A 13,071-nucleotide genomic window follows, 5' to 3' on the forward strand; every position below is an offset into this window, starting at 1 on the left:
ATTGAAATAAAGAGAAATGTGAATTAAGCTTTCTAATGAATGACTTGATGGAAACCTGGATTCCCAAAAGTATTCAGCATCTACTTGCATCTATGTTGTCAACTTCAACATAGGCACCGTCTTCCTGAAGATTATATCAGTCAGGTGATAAGCAAATTTCAGATCTTAAAAAAAGGCAACAAAAAAAAAACCCAAACAAAAAAAGCAAAACAACCCAAAACTTCCAGGTCACAGTACAATCAGAAAGAGTGGTTTGTATCTGCACAAATTGTATCTGAATCGTTCTGAATTATACCTGACACTGATCTGAAAACCAGTGCAATCTACATGGTGCAAGAACTTGCAGCTGGAGGGATCTCTGTCAAGGAAGACCATCCAAACACTTTGGCAGCTGCTGGCTTCAGGCAGCCCTTACAAATGGCCCAGGCACGGGAAACAGCCCTGGAAATTCTGACGTGTGAATTAGATAACAATAAAAATTATTATTTCCTCAGATTGGATGAATAACTTCCTAGATGCAGTTGATAACTTGTTTTCACAGCTTTTTAATTACTTGTTTAGTGCTCTGCTGCTTCTATGAACACTAGAAGTAGCAAGGTAATATTTTTTTAAAATCATGTGACCTTTATTTAAGACAAAGCTAGTAGAACTGGGGTTTTCATGTCGCTTCTAAACTGGAGGAAAATACTGTCACCATTTTAATGACAATCACATTACCAAGTTTTTCTGCAACATAAAGCATAAAAAGAGGGAGAAAACAATATTGTATTGCTAGCACAGGACAGGAACTTTTCTTGATGCACAGTTTTTCTCATCACTGTTTTTCAATTTCACACAGGCAGAACTTCATCCTCCTGTGAATTTTTGTCATACCTTTTCTCACATTCATGAAAATTCAGTCACAATTCCAGCAACTCTAGCACAGATCAGAGTTATTTTCAGGATAATCTTTCCCATCTCACATTGACCATATCTCACAATATCTAAAGTCTTTTTAGGGACATCTAGCTGATCCCCTTTCTCACTCTCTTGCTTCCAAGAGAGAAAAATTAACATCTTGTTTCTGAGATTGGGTTAACCGAATCATTGAGAAAGGAGATGGGAACAGCAGGTTAACGTTTAAATATGTATAACATTCCTGCCTGTCTTTAGCACCCTGTATTTCTTTTTTGCAGATAATAATAAAAAAAAAAGAATCAAAAGAGAGAGAGACCAATTCTGAGTAATTCTGAGTGACCAAAGAGCCTGGGAGGAACAAGGTGACTGTTACCTGTAATAGTTTCTTCAGGAGGAATGCCAAAAGGAATCTCCTTGCATCTCACCTTCGGAAAATCACTGCCTTTGCTCCACCCTTGTCAGATATCCAGCAAACATTAACAGAAGAGCCTTATTTAAACGAAAATAGACTCTTCTGTTAATGTTTGCTGGATAACTTGTAACTTCAACCTTGAATTTAATTTTTTCCTGGGTGATTCACAGACTTGGATTATACTGATATTCCCCCCCATAACAGGTCCTTACTAGTTATATGAATGGTTGTCAAGGAAACCAGGAATCCAGCAAAGCTGGGGAACTTTTCTAGATTCAGAATTTCTGGTGCCTGAGTACTTAAAAAAAAAAAATAATAATAATTCACACTGAGAAACAACTGTAAGGAGATGGGAATTTATACATTTTTTGCTAAAATTATATTTCAGCTGGCCTTTGCTGCTGTTGTTCTTACTCATCATTGAAGCACTGGTGACTTTAATAGAATTCTGCCTCATCTCTTGCTTTATGAACAGATGATATCTTCCACACATACATGCAACAAGTCTGGGTACAAATAGCAGCGAGCAAAAAGGTTGAGATAGAAATGGATGATTATCTGAACCTCTGGGTCCTGGATAATGTAGAGCAAATGCAGAAACCATGGAGCAAGCCACAACTGGAAAGGAAGATTAGATATTAAAAAGGCAGAACAAACAAAATCAGCATCAGCATACAGCAAAGGAGAATAACTGCAAATTAATTCTACTCTCTGTAGCAAAGTCTGTAACATAGTCTGACTGATGCTGATGCTTGGTTTTCTTTTTTTCCCCCTTCTTTCTTTCCAAATCTCTCACCAATACACACATATACACAAAGGGCAGACAAGTGGGAAAAACCTGATTTAAGAATGCTTCTTCAAAACAACTTCCTTAATAACAAAATTAACTGAGGGTGCCAAGAGTTAAGCCGTGCTCCGTGATTGGAACCAATGTGCTTTATACGGATGAAACTGCAGACTGTTACATAAAGTTGTTTTGTTTTTTTTTCTCTGCCATTTAGGTAACAGGATATTCAGCCATACAGCTTCTTCAGAAAGGAAATGACCAAATTCACCTCCTGAGATCTTTGAGGATTATCTCCCTCCTTTTAGGTCTTTGGCTGGCTTTCCTCCACAAGGTTTCCATTCCTCCCCCCTTCCTTAGCCCCACCAAACTCAAATGGTCAGTTTCCGTTTCAGTCCAAGTTCTTTTATTTACTCTCATCTGAGACATTCTTAATTTTCTCCAGTGTTTCTTGATATCTCCAAAATGCAGAATGCCCTCTTTTGTTTTTCGCTATTCATTTGTGCAAGAAGAGAAAAGCCTGGCCAGTCCCAGTTACTGCTGTTTCTTGTTCCTTTGGGGCCTTTGGCCTCAACGCCAGCAGTTTTTTCAGTGTGTGAGTCAAGGGTGGAGGACCTACAAGAGTCAGAGCATCCTGAGAGAGGTCAGTGAGAATAAACCAAACACCAGCCCCCCAGTTCTACCTCTCCAGCAGAGGCAAAAGTGCAAGTCTTCCCTAAAAGATAAGATAAGGACTTTTTTTTTTAATTCCTGTCAGTGGTTAAGTGAAAAGAGGGACACAAGCTGGACTAGATAAAATGGCAGGAAGCCAGAGCTTTCTGCTGAAAGCTGACTGACAGGTAGGTCTGGCTAGAATTTGGCCAGTGGTCAAAAGCAGCTCATGGGTGCCCTTCTCACTTGACCTGTATGGAAAGATAAGAAAGATCAATTGCATGCTTTAATTGCTAGTGAACTCAATCAACAAGCTCTTTGTACTAATCCATCAGGGAAGTTACAAATCCATGAAAATATTATCATTGCCAGCTTTTTAATTTTAGTAACTATGCAAATACATGCACATTAGCTGCAGCCATTATATTTTCTGGCAAATTTCCATGCAGCTCTTAGGGTCAAAGTCCAGAGGCATCCAATCTGTATTTTGCACAATGTCAGGGTATTAAACAGGTGTCATCAAGACGCGCTGTCCAGAATAAAAAACAACACCATCTCCTGCATAAACATGTGTTATGTTGGATAGACAAGAGCCTCAGCTCAGTGACAAAAATGTATCTGAAGTGCGATTCTTTTTTTCCCTACCGGATTTTGTGCAAGAGTCCTTTTTTTAAGGATGATGAAAGAAGGTAGCAGAACACTTACAGTGGCTATTATTAACCAAGTAATGCCTGGCAGGAGACTGCAGGTCTAAAATATTAGTTGTCATGTTCAAAAAAAATCCCCAACTAAAACCCAAAAATGTTGAATGAAGGACTTCTCACCCTTTTACAACTGAAAGATCTATTCCTGTTTGTATCCAATACAAAACAGAACAGAATTAACTTCAATGCAACAGCCAGGGTTGCAGAGAAGATGATTTGTGGAAAGGATGTGGGAATGCAGCTTCCACCAGAACTCTGACATCCTAATATAAAGTCAAAACATAGCAAATACAGACAGGAAAAAAGGATTCATTCTTCTATTCAGAAGGAAATCACTAGCTACTATCGGGCATCTCACCAGTAAAATCACCTCTCTCCAGACCTGAACATTTACTGTTTCTACCTTCAGAACAAGAACTGTGAAACTTCAACAGCTGAAAATGCTGCACCAAGAAAGAGGCCATTAATGGGTGGAACACACATCCAGCTGGTGGAATAAATGCCATATCACATACTATTAGTTCTCCTGTTTTCAGCAAAAGCAGAGAATTTGCAGGAAAACAAATCATCCTCCATCCTGCACGGTTGGAGGCCAGGTGAGTGGGAACTTCTTATATTGCAATTATTACTTCAAGAGAACAAAAATTACATGAAGCAGTCTTCTTTTCTCCAATGGTAAGTATTATAATAGATCAAAACTCCTGGAGATGAAAAGCTCCAGGAATACATCTGGGATAAAAAGGATAATAAAGGATAAAATATATTATAATTACGAACAAGCAATACTAACAATAACCTAGTATAAGAAGCACTGAATGCAACGGGGCGGGGGGGGGGGAAGTATTACTTTTTTGTTACTAGAAAGAGAAAAGTTGTCTCTCAAACAATGCAGCACTAACTAGAGAAACAATCTGAAGAAAATAAAGACATTATTGGGAAAGCTGGGCTCCTCCAAAGCAAGAAATATTGAGCTTGATGTTCCTGACACCAGTCTAGCTTCTCGTCTAGGTTCTGGTTAAATATTGGTCAAATACTTCAGATAACAGTGAATTTGCATGAGTGGTGTTTAAAGGAAGTGTCCATGTAGCAGGCATGTACCTCTTACACTTCTTGAACCTTTTGGTGTGAGGGCTAAGGCCACCGGTGTCACCCTAATTCCATGTAATCTTGTATTTTCACCCTAAGGACCATCAGATAAAAATGGAGTCAGAAAGACAGGTGAAGACAGACCTTAAATGGCTGATGAATACAGCTGGAACTATTTTATAAAGGCTTTCAACTGTATCAGCTAAAAACTGTGGAATCCATTCAACTGTGAACGGGGTCAAACCTGAAGTAATGGAACAGTATATGGGAAAATTATCAGGGGATCGAAACACTGCTGAGTTTTCATCTTTGCTGCTGAAAGGGTGAGACATAGACACCATCATCTTACCCTCAAAAAATGAAACTTTTGCAGGATTAAGTCAGTTTGATCTGAAAAGTGATATCTCCACTAATAGAAATGAAATTTCACAATTTAGAAATTCAAATGTTCTCATATCAAGCAGACTCAAAAAGAGGTACCATCAGTGTCATCAAATTAATAACCTTATTATATATCTCCCCTTTGAAGCAGGTACTCAAACTCCAAATCAGCCTGAATGCCCTTACCCAGGAGGCTGAGATGATCTCAGAAGACCTATGAGAGGCGTGACTTCATTTCACTGTGTGCTCGTGCTCAGGCAGACGCACAGCACAGCTTGTGAAAAGTGCTGTGAAAAAGTGTCACACAAAGAGGCGTGCCCTGGTAAGATGAATATCATTTTTCACCACAATAATGACCACTTCAGCCCTAGTCCTTCCAAATACTTTCTGCCCACACTGCCTGCTGGAGTGCTCCGTGGGAAGAAACTCACATCTGAACTACCATGCAACACTACCCTGAATTTCAGTTGCTTCTTAGAAACAAGCAATGCCAAGTACTTCACAAATGATGGATTCTAACAATTCCAGCTCCCTGGTGGTCAATCAAGGATATTTTTGGAGTCCTTCCAGCCTGCTGTCTTTTTTCAGCTTATCAATCAGACATGGAAATATATACACTTCAGTTCTTTGTAAATCTAAAAGCAAAAACTAAACATTTTTTTAAAATGCTCACATCAATACCAATCCTGAATAGGAATGCCTTGAACAGTCACTGCTGTTTTTCTATCAGAAATCAAATGCCCTATGACAAGGAGGTATCTTTATGAGCAAGCGAAAAGCCATTAAGGTCTAAGACCGTAGTCATTATACGTTCTTTGCAGCTTCTTATCTGTTAGTACCAAGAAATTGTGCTGGAACACAGGATGACCATTAACTCTTCCCAGCAAGTACAGGGGATATACAACCTATACCCCTTATGCAGATCAAAGTGTTAAATAATTTCTATATGTCCAGCGTTAGGACAGCAAAATGCTTTAATTTCTCACAGATGGATTATAAAGTTCTGAGAAAGCTGTTGCTGTAATGGGCACATAATGCTGTAAATAGAACAAACAATAGCTGCAGCAGTCAGTTTGAGGCACTGCGTGTTTTTAACTTCTTTTTTTTTTTCCAGGGCACACTGGATAATTTTTGTCAAACTGAATAATTTCTGGAAAATCTCATGTGCAGTAATTCATCTTTTTCTCATTCTCTGCTAAAATAGCCTGCCCTGGAGATGCAGCACACGTTGCTGCAATAAGAGTGATGTTTAAGAAGCTGAATGCCAAGCAGGAATCCTTGCTATTCAAATGTCAGAGTCAGCTACTACGATACAAATGTGGGTGATGGCACTGGAAGGGAGTTGGCTCCTTATTTCTCACTTCACATATGTTACAAAGAACAGCTACCCTGGCTTCCTGGCGGAGGTAGTACATAGTGACTGTGCTGCTTTTCCTTAGCATCAAGAAAAAGGTGGAGCTACAGAGAAGCCCACAACAGTTAGAGGTAGGTTATAAAATTAAGAAAGAACTCCCATGTTTCTAAAGCACCAGCAACAGTGGGAAAGGGGTTTATAAAGGCAGACATGAGGATTTATTTTGGAATAGCCAGTTGTGCAGTAGAAGCACTGCACAATATAGCTCAGTGGGTGGACTGGGACCCTTGGAAAGAGGCCCAGGAAACGCTCCACCTTCTTTCATCACATTGGGCTTCACCCCAGTATACCAAATTCTTACAGTTCCAAATCTCAAATTAACCGACAACACTTGTAAATCCAAGGAAAAATGACACAAAAATCTGCAAAATGCCATTCCACTTTTAGTATCTTGCCTCCCTCCACAGACAAAGTCAGAGGTGAGGCTGCTCCTGAAAGCTAGATGTCACTAAGCAGATGACAACAGCTGGAAGTCAGTAGCGGCACCATGACTCCCATCCTCATGACCAGTTTCTGACCTGCCTCACCAATTTCTACATCACTTCTTTCATCACTGCCTGTTTTGAATAGGCAGAATTTAAGACCCAGTGTGATTTTACACAAAATTACTTTTTTCATATTCTCGGCCTGAATAATAACGGAAAACACATCTATTTTTAATTTGTAATGTTGCATGGATTTTTTTTTCCTGCAGAAGAGGGACAGGGAGGGCAGAGGAAGTACTACTTAGGCTACTCAGTCTGCATGGATAGATTCTGACCACTTCACAAAGGTTCCACTGTGCTGGGGAGTTTGAATTGCTATCTGTTTCTTGGTGGATACTCATTTCCTCCCAAGCAGGCTGAAGGAAAATATCTTGGCTTACAAAACCTGGTCTGTTAATGTCCAGTCATCTGTACTGAAAACCATGGATAAAAGACCCTGTTCTTAGCATGGTAGCATTGTGTCACAACCACAAGTATATTTTATCACCTGAGACTTCACGTCTCTAGTATGCATTATGTTCATTGGCAAATACACAAAATCTCAACTATAATGTGGGAATTCAAGTCTAAAACTAAGCCGTGCAAGTTATGAAAATCTGTACAATGCTTTGATTATAGACTTTGGTTTTCAAAATCTTAAATTTGCATTAGAAAAAAATAATCATTCTTTAAAAGAGAAAGGAAAAGGGCAGGAAGAAACAGCAGTCTATGCCTATTATTTCACTGACATGTTCAGTAGGCCAGTTTATAGAAAGACAAAAGGCTGGTGAAATGAAGGAGCATCATAAGCCCACCGTAACATGTGACAGTATTTGACCAAAACCGCAGTGCTGTAGAAACACTTTAATTGAATACTTACCACTGCGTAAATGAATGTAAACATAAACAGATGCTGTGTTTCACATCCTGTATTGCATTAATAGCAATTAGATCTTGCATATGAAGTGGAAAAGAAAGGAAGGAAAGTAATGTGTGTCTGCTTTATAACTTTGTGTGTCTGCCTCTGAGGCATAGAGTGAACTAGTTCATAAATAAACAATCACGCACTGCCCTTGAACAATATATAACCTGCATGCAGTGCAATGCAAATATAGTCTAACTGTTATAATCCATCATAGCTAGTAGCCAGTCATTAGTCCTGGGAAAATAAATTGTAATGGACGGATGCTTCTGCAACATCCAGTGGAACTGCTTGACCAGGAAGATGGTGGAACACAGGAAAATGCTGGGCAGTTTTGTTTCTCAAGGCTTTATCAACACTGCTGTCACTGTTACCCTCTGCAGTTGATGTGACCAACACTAAGCTGATAATCTGTTCATCAAATATCATTTCACATCTTCCCAACTGTCAATCAGCTTCCTCCCTCCCGCGTTCAGCAGGTGGTATCTGCAGTTCTGTTGGAAGTATTTGTTTGAAGATGGTTCCAAAATTGGTATATGCCACTGTATGACACATAGAGCCCCATCAATGCTACCATTCATTGGAAAAGCTTCCACTGGCAGCAAAAAAATTCATGGCATTTGATTTGCTTTTGGTGTCGTTCCTTGCACAGACAGTTACAAACAAGCATACGTTAAAAAAGCTAACATTATTGGGATATCAGCTTAGGCTAACTCTTGCATGGACAATACAATTTGTCAAACAGGACACTCGGCTGCTGTCTAGATGGTGAAGAGAGTCTCCATGGTAAGGGCCCTTGCAGAGACATCTTAGTTGGATTGTGTGAGACTCCCTAAAACATGGTTCTGTCCAATTTTTATAATCCATCTGGCCTGTGGTCCTACATGACCACTGCAGGACATGCATAATCCATCACTATAGATTATTTTAACCTACATACAAAACATTTTTTGACTATCTTAAGTAGTATAGAAGACTATCCTACATGATCATTTCTACATATGTAGGAACTATTTCTATTGATTGTCTTACCCTTGCACAAGTGATTAATTTTGCAGCAGGAACTGTCTGGAAATTTCTGGGACAACCAGATTCTCCACCCAGGATGTTAATCAACACATTTAAGCATACAAATTGGTCTAGGCACTGCAGGGACTGCCTAGGAAATCTCAAGAACTGTCTGAAATTCCCACTGTGAGAGCTCCTGTAACAATCTGTCAAATACTTCTTGTGCAGATGGCCAGCAGTACAGTCAATCACTTCGTTTCAATTTTGTCTGCTGTCTCAGCCCCTTTCCTCATCTATGCAGATGACTAGCCTGGGAGTTCCTGGACCACCCTGGGAATTAGTAACTTAAGTGCATTGGGAGCACGCACAAGCACATCTCTGAGACCCAGCTACACTACAATTATAATTAAAAAATTAAACTTGATTTTCCTGCTTAAATCTCATAGCCCATGCCCATCTATCTGACCAAATGATGTCAATGTCTGACCTAGTGAACTACCTTCACAGTTCAGATGGAAGTGGTTAAGGAGTGACTCATCTCCTGCTTAAGTAAATGCCTAAAGTTAAGTAATATATATGCCATGCCTTATGCCAGCTTGGTTTTTCTCTCTGGATCACAGAGATTTTGACTAAATGTGCAGACTACATCAACATTTTGGATATGAGATCACTTAAGGCAGCACTGGCAGTGAGATTTGTGGTCTGTTGTTTCATGGAAGAGTAAAAGCTGGAATATTGTTCATATATGCAGCAAAGTATGAAGCTTTTCACGCTTCACTTTCAGGTCAAATGCTCATCTATTGCAAAAAACTATTCACCAACCCTGCCTTAGAGTTCACAGAACAATTGCAGCCCGTTTGTGGGCTGAACTATTTCAAGGACATGGCTCTTCTGCTTTACCACTGATGACGAGACTACATTTATCTGAGCCATCAAGATTCAAAGGCTGAGGGATTTGGGTCTCTTCAGTCTGGAAAAAAGACGTCTGAGGGGGGACCTTATCAACGCTTATAAATACTTAAAGGGTGGGTGTCAGGAACATGGGGCCAGGCTCTTTTCAGTGGTGCCCGGCAACAGGACAAGAGGCAATGGGCACAAACTGGAACATAGGAAGTTCCACCTAAACATGAGGAGGAACTTCTTTACCCTGAGGGTGGCAGAGCACTGGAACAGGCTGCCCAGAGAGGTGGTGGAGTCTCCATCTCTGGAGACATTCAAAACCCACCTGGACGTGTTCCTGTGTAACCTGCTGTAGGTGACCCTGCTCTGGCAGGGGGTTGGACTAGATGATCTCCAGAGGTCCCTTCCAACCCTATGATTCTATGACTATGACTCTATGATTCACCCACAGCAGAGCAGGCAAGTCCTCACTCTACTTGCCGCTTCCCTCAGTTCACTTGATGTTGTCAGCAGTTTGTCAGGCAACATCTGGGAAAACAAACTCGCCTCATCTGTATTCCACACATCACACATACAGTACTGCTTTATCAGCTGCTCCTTCTGCTCTGGGCCAATGCAGATCACAATGGGTTTAATGCCTATACTTCCTTGTGAGCAAACTGATATGAGATTCCATGTTGAATAACAAAGTATAGAAGCTGAGCGGTCACGTTGCACATCTTCAGTAATTAGGTCTGGAGTTTACTCATGTAAGACTGAACTGAAAAAACCCACAGTATCATGCAGCCTGAAATTTGCAAGCCACAGCTGTAATGGGTCTTTAGATCAATGTTTTTCACAGGTGTGTTTTTTTCTTTTATTTAGTGTTCAAAGAAGACAATTTTCAGTTTCCAGTTATTTTGTGGGATGCATTGTTGTAATAGCTACATCTACTGCATCAGGACCAAAGCTGAATAACACGGCCAATGTGATCACATAAAGTGAATCTACATTGCCAAGTAACTTTCCAGTTTGTAGTCACAGCCATATGTGACCACATAAATTTGGAAGAGTTATGTGTGGGCCATACTGAGTAGAACAAGATTGAAGTCTGCAGCTATGGAATGGCTCAATTACTGGCACAGTTATTAGCTGCCCACACTTCAAGGATGCTTATTGCTGATTACTAACTGCATGTAGCAAGTTCAGTTAATGGGAGAGAGTGGCACTGGCAGTACAGTTCACAATCTGAACAGCTTTTAAGTTGAGGGAGAGCTTTTAAGCACAGATCTCCCTTGTGGTTATTGGCAAGGCAATGAGGACACAGGCCAAGTTATGTTGGGGGAGGTCACAAGCACCTTAGTAGAACTGTCTGTTACCATCATCAAACTAGATGTTTAAAAGAAATATACGCTGCAAGCTCCCATCTCAACTGTGTCTGACCCTTTTCCTGGAAATGCTGTTATCTTGGCTCAGCTCCACAGCCAAGTCTCCTCCCCTTTGCCTCATCCCCTATCACGTGCCTCAATATAGACCTCTCCCTGGCCATCCTTTCCAGTGCTCTACCCCTCTTCCAAGCAGGCTGATGTTAGTTTGGCAGCACCCACACCCGGGGAGAGAATGAATGTTCGCTCTTTTTGGTGCACGATGAACATGAACAGATGTGTCACCTTGCACAAGTAAAAGTCGGTCTTCTCTAAAATTTAAAAGGAACATCTGACATGCTTAATTCACAGCAACAAATAAAGTGGATATGCTGGTTTCCTGGCCCTAGAAATTCTGGGATAACCAGAGGTACCTTGTCTGCCCTTTCTGCGATGAAGCATCCAGTTCTCCTCTAAAACCTGAGAGAAAACAACACCTACTGAAGAGCCTTATTTTTTACACCTTCCTTCAGGACACTGGTTACTCTAACTCAAAGCTAAAGAGCATGCATTTTAAGAACTGCAGGATATATTAAGAAACATTGCCAAGTACTTTAGTCTCAAAATTCTGCCTTTTAAAAAATTAATACTCTAGTGGAAGGTGATGACTGAATTCTAAGTAGCTACTTGAAAACAAAAAAGCATCCATACTATTTATGGAGGATCTAACATTATGTGCTCCCTTCCACTGTTTGAGCAGAAGCAGGACTTTTCCCAGGACTTAAGGTATTAAGCTAACATGCCAGCTCCTGCTGCATTAGAAGTAAGAAGCTGGAAGCTCATACTTATCCAAAGGGAAAAAACCAAATATGAAATGAAATGTTTTCTGTAGCAGCTAAAATGTGTTCCAAAATGATGAAACATTGGTGAATGAAAGCTAAGCAGAAAATTCTCAAGCTACTGTTCAGTTTAAACCCTTTTAAGTGTCAACAATTGGTATTGATTACAAGTTTAAATAAGAGCTATGGAGGGTCATTAAAACTGAAACATAGTATATACTGTAACACTGGATTCATAGGTCACTTTAGAAAAAGGCAGGACTTCTAGTAAACATTCCAGCATCAGATCTACGTTTTCATAAGACTGGACAGCCTAATATAGCTCCCAAGAAGAGAGGTGAAACACATGAACCCAAAATAATCATTAAATCCTCTCTGGAGGCTATGTAGGAAACACATGAGATGAGCTCCTACAGCTGTCTGTAAACAGCTCTTCTGTCTTCTTTGCTAAAACTTGCAGGATGATCTGGATATGAGCCAGCATCACACTTGTGTTTTTTTAAACTCCATTTATATTTACAACTCTTTGCTGTCCTTTGGCAGTGTCTGTCACATTCACCTATGCTGAGTACTACTTTATACTGTGTTTTTTGACAACTGAAATCAGGGAAATTGCTTGGTATGCAGTATGATGAGCTCTGAGCAAGAGTGGTGGACCTGTAAAGTTGTATTTATGCATCAATACTTGCATCCAGTAAGAAAGTGGTCCCCAACCTAAAGCTTGTGTGTTACATGCAGGGCAGTGCCATGTTGTTTTAGGTCATCAGCCACATAAAAATTAAAGTTGAGTGAAGATGGAGGGACAAAACAAGACTTTTCTATGTAGCCTCATATCTGCACAGTGTTTTGCCTATAAATCAGCAAGTTGGGGATCACTGAAGTAAGCTCTCTTGGTTATTATTTGCTTAACTAGATTGCACCATACCCCAGTGACCAGAAGGAAAACACTAAGAGGTCTGTCTTGCCCAGCTGAGAGGCTAATTAAGCACTGTAAAATCCTACAATTTGCAGAAAAGCACATGCAGTATAGACACATACAAGATTTACAAGAACAAACCTCCTCCTTGCTATAAAGCTATAAAGAACAGAAGGGAGATCTCTAGCTAATTAGGTTAATATCTGCTTATAGCTTCATGTGGAAGGACCAATAAAACGATAAAAAACAGCTAGAAACAAAATATTTTTCTCAAGGATCATTTTTTCCCTTTTCCATCTTGTTCTACAACTGCTTGTACTCAAGATTCTACAACACAGTGTGCTTTGAAT

General features: G+C 40.1%; 1 protein-coding gene across 4 annotated transcripts in view; it reads right to left on the minus strand.

The window, feature by feature from the left end:
• The window catches only part of LARGE1 (LARGE xylosyl- and glucuronyltransferase 1), a 291,365-nt gene that overhangs the window by 120,570 nt on the left and 157,724 nt on the right, over nt 1–13,071 (minus strand). The window lies entirely within an intron of this gene.

The sequence above is a fragment of the Chroicocephalus ridibundus genome, chromosome 1 (genome assembly GCF_963924245.1).
Source record: "Chroicocephalus ridibundus chromosome 1, bChrRid1.1, whole genome shotgun sequence".
NCBI classification, from domain to species: Eukaryota; Metazoa; Chordata; class Aves; order Charadriiformes; family Laridae; genus Chroicocephalus; species Chroicocephalus ridibundus.